Raw genomic sequence first — 7404 nt, 5'->3', positions numbered from 1 at the left:
CAGCGCCGCCCGGCAGCGCCCCCTTGCCGCGCCCCGCCGGCACCGCAGGCCGCGGCAATGGCGGCCCCCACGGCCCACGCGTGAAGCCCTCCCGCCGACCGCCGCTGCCGTGAGTGGGGAAGGGCAGCCGAGCCCCGGGCGCGGTTACGGCCGTTAGGGCGGGGCCCCGCCGCCCCCACCCCACGGGCGGTGCCGGAACCCGGTGACACCCCCAGTTTGCGCCCGCCGGCGGGCTGGGCGCCGCACAAAATGGCGGCGGGGGGGCCGCCGGGCCCCGCGCGGGCGGGGGGCGGGAAGGGGGCGTGGGGGGTGAGTTTGCACCGGGGGAAGATCCGGGATGGCTGCGGTGGCTCCGTGAAGGGAACGGCGGACACTTACAAAGGCGGCGGGTGGGACAATAGAGGCACTGAGGCGGGTGGCATCGCGGTGAGGGAAGCAGTACGGCCAAGTGGCCGCAGGCCTGCTCAGCGAGGAGTCTTAGACCCGTAAGAGGATGAGCAAGCGCAGTAATTACACACGCATCATCTCACAGTGCGATTGCCGGGACCTCGTTAATGGTAATTGCACTTTAAATACACCTCACCCCCTTTTAGAAGTTGGGATGCGAGGCGAATTTATCTCGCAAGCTACAAACAAAGCCCAGCACGCAGAAAACAGTCAAGCGGCTGTGAAGGCCTGCTCCTCTTAACGCTGGTTTCGCCTGCTTCAGCGTCATTTCCAGAGGTGGTGCTAGCCAAGTGGCTTTGAGGTGGAGGAGTGTGTGGGGTGCCATCGCTTCTGCCCCACGGCCAAGGGCACAGAAGGCCACGGTGGGTAAAATACCTCAGCCCAAGGACAGTAAAACAGGCCCGGGCCCACAGCACCCCGCGCTGTGGGAGACCTGGTGTTGGAAGCACAGCTGGCAGAAATTTGAAGAAACAGGGCAAAGCATAAAGCAAGTCAGTTGCAGCAACTCGTCCACGTAGGAAGAAAACTACAGCCGAATTTGCTTCATCATGTGATACAACTTGAGAAGCGATCGGGTTGTCTTGAGCACATTTAATATTCTTTGTGATGCCTTGAAGAAAAGGAATTGCTATGGTATGTGCTCTGTGTGCTCTAAAAATTGAAACTCTCCAGGTTAAGATTGCTCCTGTAACTAAACCAGGCAAAGTTCCCCCCCATCCCTTTTTATTGGTGGGGCTAGTTCCTCCTGCCTCCCAGTCTAGTTGGTTTTGACTCAAATCAATTACTTTCTGCTGATTTACATGAACTCTTGAAGTGGGAGCATGTAGCATGAGGTATGAGTGGTCCGGATTGCTTCTTTTAGAGCCGGTTTTTGATAAGCTAAAGTGTTGAAGCAAAAAAAATGAGCCGCCCCCCCTCTTTTAGGCACGCCTCACAGGCTGGAGTAATAGCAGGCTGTGACAGCAAGATGGCCCTATTCTACTGCCCAGCTGCACATCGCGCTGTACCTCTTGTATCAGGTTTAGGGATCAGCTGGCTTTTTAAAAGTTCGTTTTCCAGTGGATGAGGGCTTTCTGGACATGGCATACACTGCAGCTGCACAGTCCTGCAGCAGGGAGGGAAAAGGGGCATGAGCACCTCTTGCAGCAGCAACTCACAGCTGCACTTAAACGCAGTGTTAAACTGCACCTACTCTTTGTTTTGACTCTAAGCTTTGACTCAAATTTGAGCAGTAAATTGATGTTTCATATCATGCAGTAGCCCGCGTTGAGGGTTTGTAAACTTGACTGGGGGTGTGGTAGAGAGAGATGTGTGCATTTTGACAGATAACAAAATACTGCCTTTCTGGCAGCTTAGTGCCTAGAGATCATTTCGTCTTAGTTAAGACTTGACGAGAATTGCTGCCTTCGTTATCTCAGCATAATAATTTAAGGCGCTGAAATATCCAAAATCAGCCAAATTTCTTTGAACACAAAGCGCAAAGAAAAGTTATCTTAAGCAATGTAACAATTTTAAAGTTGTTGCGTTTATTCCCCTGAGCAAGAAAGGCTTCTCACCAAGAGGGGGGTGAAGAGGTTAGTCAAACTTAATGTGTCATTTTTTTGTTAGATGTGCTTTAATTTAGACTACTGTAAATTGAATGAAAAAACATGGAGAATGGAGATAAGGAGCTTTGGGGATTAAAAGAAAAAAATAAAACCCAAACCCTTCATTACTATCTTACAGCTTTTTCTAAGTAGTACTTTGCTGTTGCAGTTCTGAAATTAATGAAGTGTGCATGGATTATTGCTGCATGTATTTTACTTCAAAGCTGGTTATTCCCCAGAAGTCAGAGGCTTTGCATATCTGTTAATATAGTACTTTCCAGGCCACTTTTCTAATACAAACTTCTGGGTTTTGACTCAATGCCAGCAGAGCAAAATAACATCCTTACCTTTGCAGCTGTGACCACAACATAAAATCGAGCAGGAGGAAGAACTGATGCTGGGGGTTGTTTTCACTACGCTTAAGGCACCTTAAGCGTTGGAGCTCACACAAAGAGACAGGTCCAAGCATGCTTTCCCTAACAACGTGGCTGCTAGGGCACTTGACCTTTCCTTTTACCCGCCACAGTTTAGCCAGCACAGGTGAATGCAATTTATCTGATAAACAACACAGCTGTATTCGAGCATTGTTGTTGCACAGCAGTTTCTCTTATCTGCCTGTACTACCTTACCTAGTCTGCAGCACAGCTTTTAGAGCAGCTCCGAGGATGATTTGGTGGCAACCCAACTTGTGGTGGTTCTGAGAATTAGGAGAGAACTCTAGATACAGATCTGAAGGCTGCATCAGCTCTAGCCTGCTTTCGTGGAGACACCTCACTGCCTGTCCAACTGCACAACTGCCACAGAAACAGAAGTCAACAAGTGATATGCGTGAACACTTGATCTTGAAATGCTTGCATATTCAAGTGAAGGGGAGGGAAAAGGGAAGAAAGGGACTTAGCTGGATTTTTCTATTTGTCTATAATGCTGTTAGTGACTCAGTCTACAGTTTCGAGCTATGATTTTGCATAACTGAGGAGGTTGCAGAAAAAGGCTGTATTGTTTCTCAGTTTCTGGAAGTAAGCAGCAGTTACATGACCGTACAGCTAGTGTGGGAGCTAACCTCTTGAAGATGCGGTCTTACTTTTTTTCTACTTAGCACATCATAAGGAATAGAAACTATTTGAGAATGTACTTACGAAAAGCTACCTGATACAAGAAAATTTGCAATTTTACTAGCAGTGTTCCAGTTGTCATTTCAGCATTGCTTCTTAGTCTTTTCCCTGCTGTGAGCAACTTGAAAAACATCATCAGCTATTTATACTGACATTTGCTTTTAAGCGTGTTTCAGGGATGCTTTCTGCTATTACAGTCTCTTTAGTTAAGTAATAGAGTACTTTGATCTGGTGGAGTGGCGGTGGTTTTTTTTTCTCTGTTTAAGAACTGCACAGCAGTACTAACAGTTATATTTAAACCCTCCTCTTCCCCCAAGGCAGGGTAATTTTCTTTTCTTGGTATTTACATATTTTCATTAAGTGATTGCACAGCCTACCACCAGCTAAAATGTATAGTCCCCGTTTCCGGAGCTGTCTGAGAGTACTCTGCTTATCCTCAGTACATAGCAGATAATTTGGGGGGTTTTGCCCCTTCCCTGCCTTTCTCACACCTCCCTACACCCAATAAAAAGTTGTTCCTGCTGTTAATTTGATCAGTATAATAAATGTTGTAAGCCAAATTATCCATTACCTAAAAATATATTCTGCCATCAAGTTACTAGACCTCTTGAAGATCAAACTGGAGGCACGTGAACAGGGAATGTTTTCCTTTTTCATATCTGTAGCTGTATCTGCTTTGAAGAATGACTTTGTAAGCTTCTCCCATTAACTAACAAAGAGATAGAAATCTTCCACATCACTGTGTGCCTTCTCCAGATGCGGATTAACTTCGTTAATGGCAGTAGTAATCTCCCAGTCTGTCTGGCAGGTGTTGATCTATGCTCCAGCACTAGTGTAGATGCTCACTTTGATGATGTTAAATGAGTTAGAGCTAAGAGGTGCTTTTGAAGCAGATTGCCTCCATGTACTGCGCTTTGACTTGAAGTTTACAGATGGACCACCAGAGGCTGCACCACAGGAGAACGCTTTACACCTTCCACAGCTCGTAGGCGGGGAAGTCCATGAGAGCAGTCAGGAGCTAGTCTAAACAAACCACACACACAGAACCCACATAGTGGGAACACAGCCCTCAGCATCAGGTATTTTGATTTACAGACTGTACTTATTCCTGGGGTAGATATAGCCATCAGTAATTATGAGAGAGATCAGTCTAGCATTAAAATAATTAGAAATTGATGTATTGAACTCGCCCAGAAGGAACAGGAACATCCATAGGGAAGTTTGATCCAACAGAAGTCTAACGCAGTCCCAAAGACCTCAACCCAGTGCTTTCCAGTCTTTTAGCACTTTACAGGAATCTCTACAACTAGTTGTATGGTGTTGATGAACACCACAAATTGAAGGTGTAAACACAGGGTGGTACACCAAGATCTGGACTACTTGAAAAGATATGCTCATCTGAACAACATTCATTTGAATGTAACATGAAAAATCATTGACCTCAGGCTGGGAAATGCATGTAGGGTACTTAGGAGGTAGGAGAAAATAAGAAGATACTCAGAATGCAGAGACATTTGTAGATACAGTGTGACTAGACTGCCGAACAAGAGTTCACTTTGGTATCACTTGGCAGAGACACAAATTAACAGTAAAGCAGGGATTTGTGTCCTGCTTGTAGCATAAGAGAACCAGGACAGTAGCGTTAACATTGAAACCAGGCACAGAAACATAAGTTAGAAGATTAGAGAACTGCAAGAACCTGCTCTGGAAAGCATGGTGGGTTAGAGTGATTAGGCTTGATTAGATGCTCTTATTCAGCTGCACTCCATAAAGGTGGGTTTTTTTGAGAGATTGCTGCTGAGCTCTTCTTCAGCTGACTGGGGGGAAAAACAAGCATAAGCCAGTAGGAGATAGCCAGAGCCAGACAGGTAAAAAGTCAGGGATAATGTAGATGGACACACAGTGAAGAGAGCAAGCCATGAAATACCTTACTTAGCAGCACCGTGTTTTTTCTGAGGTCTTAAAATGAGGAATGGTATTGTCTCTTTGAAAAGTCCTTCAGCTCTTGTCACCTCAATGCACACATCACTAAGTAGCGGTCTTTGACTGACATACATAACTCTGATCTCCTGTATCATTTTCTTCTGGCCCCTCCACAAAATTAGACCTCTCCAAAACACATAGTAAGCATTTTTTCAGTGGTCTTCCCTGAAAGCAGCCTTGCCAAGCAGTAGACAGGATATTTTTTCCTCTATGCTGCCAGCCCACATTATCTCCAGCCATAGTAAGAAGCAGACTATAAAGAAACATTTGCCATGTTTGATGGGACTGGTTGTCCAGTAAGTACGTTATTAATGAATATTCAGAGCAAGGAGACCCAGCCTATATGTCTAAACAAGTGGCACTACACTATTTTCAATGACTTCAAGTATCAGGCATTTAACTGGTAGCTAGTAAAAGCTTTAGGCTTGAATTTTTTTGCCTTGACCCCTTACCATCATTTTTCCTTGGGATCCAGAGGTCATACACCAGCCCATTTTGACTATTGAATTTAGGTAGAAAAATGATGTTGCTTATTCCACAAGGACTGGAAAGCAACTGTAAGCACTTAAAGCTACAGCATGAGCTGCTGCAAGAAGTTTATGAAAATCCTCTGTTAAACAGAAAGCAGAGAACTGCATATGTTATTAGACCTGCAGCTATCTAAGCCAATCCTGGCATCCAGGAAGATTTCCTTGGGTTTTACTGGATATGTGCGTTTGTGGATACAGCTGTACAAGCACCGAGTGAGAAAACTAAAAGCCTACGTGCTTCAGAGCTTGCAGTACAGTTAGAAAGATACAGCATACTAGCACAAGTGAAGAGGGAAAGTCGCTATGTATAACTTTATCATTACATTTGGTCTAGGCAATTGCATAGACACAAAGCTGGTTTAGAAGTGCTGGTTTGCTATAGTACAACATTTCTATATGTAGCATAGTTGGAAAGCCTACTTTAACAGATGGTTTACAATAAATAGTACCTCTAAGATTCCCTGTGCTGTATCGGAGTACATTAGTAGATAGTCAGTGGAAGCCATCACACACCACTTAGAAAAAGGCAAGTAATAGCTTACTAAGAGCCTCATATACACCAAATAATAGGCTTCAATCCTTTTTAAAAAATAAAAATTAAACAAAACTTGCATCCTAGCAGTTTTACTTAGTTTCCTACCTAAAGTAACTGCAGATGCCCCCTGTAAAATGACTCCTCCTAATGCTAGAAGCTCCCAGGTACCTTCTCGCAAATTTTGATGCCTGTCACCTGCTACTCTTTATAGCCTTTCTCCATCGAACCTCCCAGGTGCAAAGCTTCCGGTTGAAAAATGTGCTCTTTAACTCTGCCTTACCCAGAAGTGGTGAGGAACATGTTTCTCCCAATCTTTATTCTGCTAGGTATGCAGGATTAATTCTGAAAAAAAAAAAAAAAAATAAGCTGTCTGAATTTCTGTTATTTCCTTTTTTTCTCAGTCAGGCATTAATTACGAATTCTACAGACTTCTGAGTAAGTGAGTTGAACTCCAGGGGTGTATATGAGTTACCGCCCCTGTTAAACACATGGTGTTTTCTTCCCATCTTTATTACAAAATCTACAGTGATCTCCACACTGCTTCCATTTAATTGGAGTTTTGCCACCAACTTAAATAGGTAGCTCAGGTCCAAATTCATTAACAGAATGGAAAGATTTACTCCAAATGTGGGATGTAGTAGAAAGATGATTAGAAGCTGAGCAGTTGCTTTTACATGGTGAGCATGCCCTAGCTTGATGAGGTTATTTCCTGAACCTAAACTGTAAACAAGCAACCCTGCAAAGTTGCAAGCCTGTATATGGGATGCTGGATGCATCTCTTGGAAATTATGACAAAAGCTAACAATCTTCACCTCACTGAAGTTGGTGAAACATTTTCCGTGTACTTGACTGGAGCCAGGATTTTGCTGTAGGCTCTTACTTCCTTACTTTGCAGGAGTTAATGCACACTGCACAGTAAATTCCTCTGAAAACTGTTTTAGCTCCTCTCCTCCCCAGTTCTCCCTTTTCCTTTAGGGTAACTGAGTTTTAAAATGCTTTCCTAAACCTTCTTCGTCTCCGTTCCCCTTTTTAAAATGATAAACCGAATAGCTATCCTTCCAGCATTCCACTTAAGCAACACCATTGGCATCACTTTTACACTGTAGTAGTCATAATGCACGCTAGTATGATGTCTTCCATCAGAATTTCAAAGTACTTAACAAATATTAATTAAGTATTGCGTCTCTGTGAGGTATGTAAGTAATTAGCTT

The 7404-nt window shown here is 44.2% G+C and overlaps 1 protein-coding gene across 4 annotated transcripts in view; it reads left to right on the top strand.

Moving 5' to 3' along the window:
• COA1 (cytochrome c oxidase assembly factor 1) overlaps window positions 1-7404 on the top strand; it is a 58377-nt gene continuing 50973 nt past the window's right edge. For 2 of the 4 annotated variants that reach the window (XM_074575628.1, XM_074575626.1), the window contains exon 1: window positions 3-109. The gene's annotated coding sequence lies outside the window, so the exon portion shown is untranslated. Of the gene's footprint in view, window positions 110-317; window positions 1081-7404 lie in introns of those variants that run through there. The other 2 variants (XM_074575630.1, XM_074575629.1) reach the window with 2 other exon arrangements.

Source organism: Larus michahellis, chromosome 2 (genome assembly GCF_964199755.1).
Source record: "Larus michahellis chromosome 2, bLarMic1.1, whole genome shotgun sequence".
Taxonomy (NCBI): Eukaryota; Metazoa; Chordata; class Aves; order Charadriiformes; family Laridae; genus Larus; species Larus michahellis.
The sequence above is the reverse complement of the archived record's forward strand: the minus strand, read 5'-3'. Positions and strand labels throughout refer to the sequence as shown.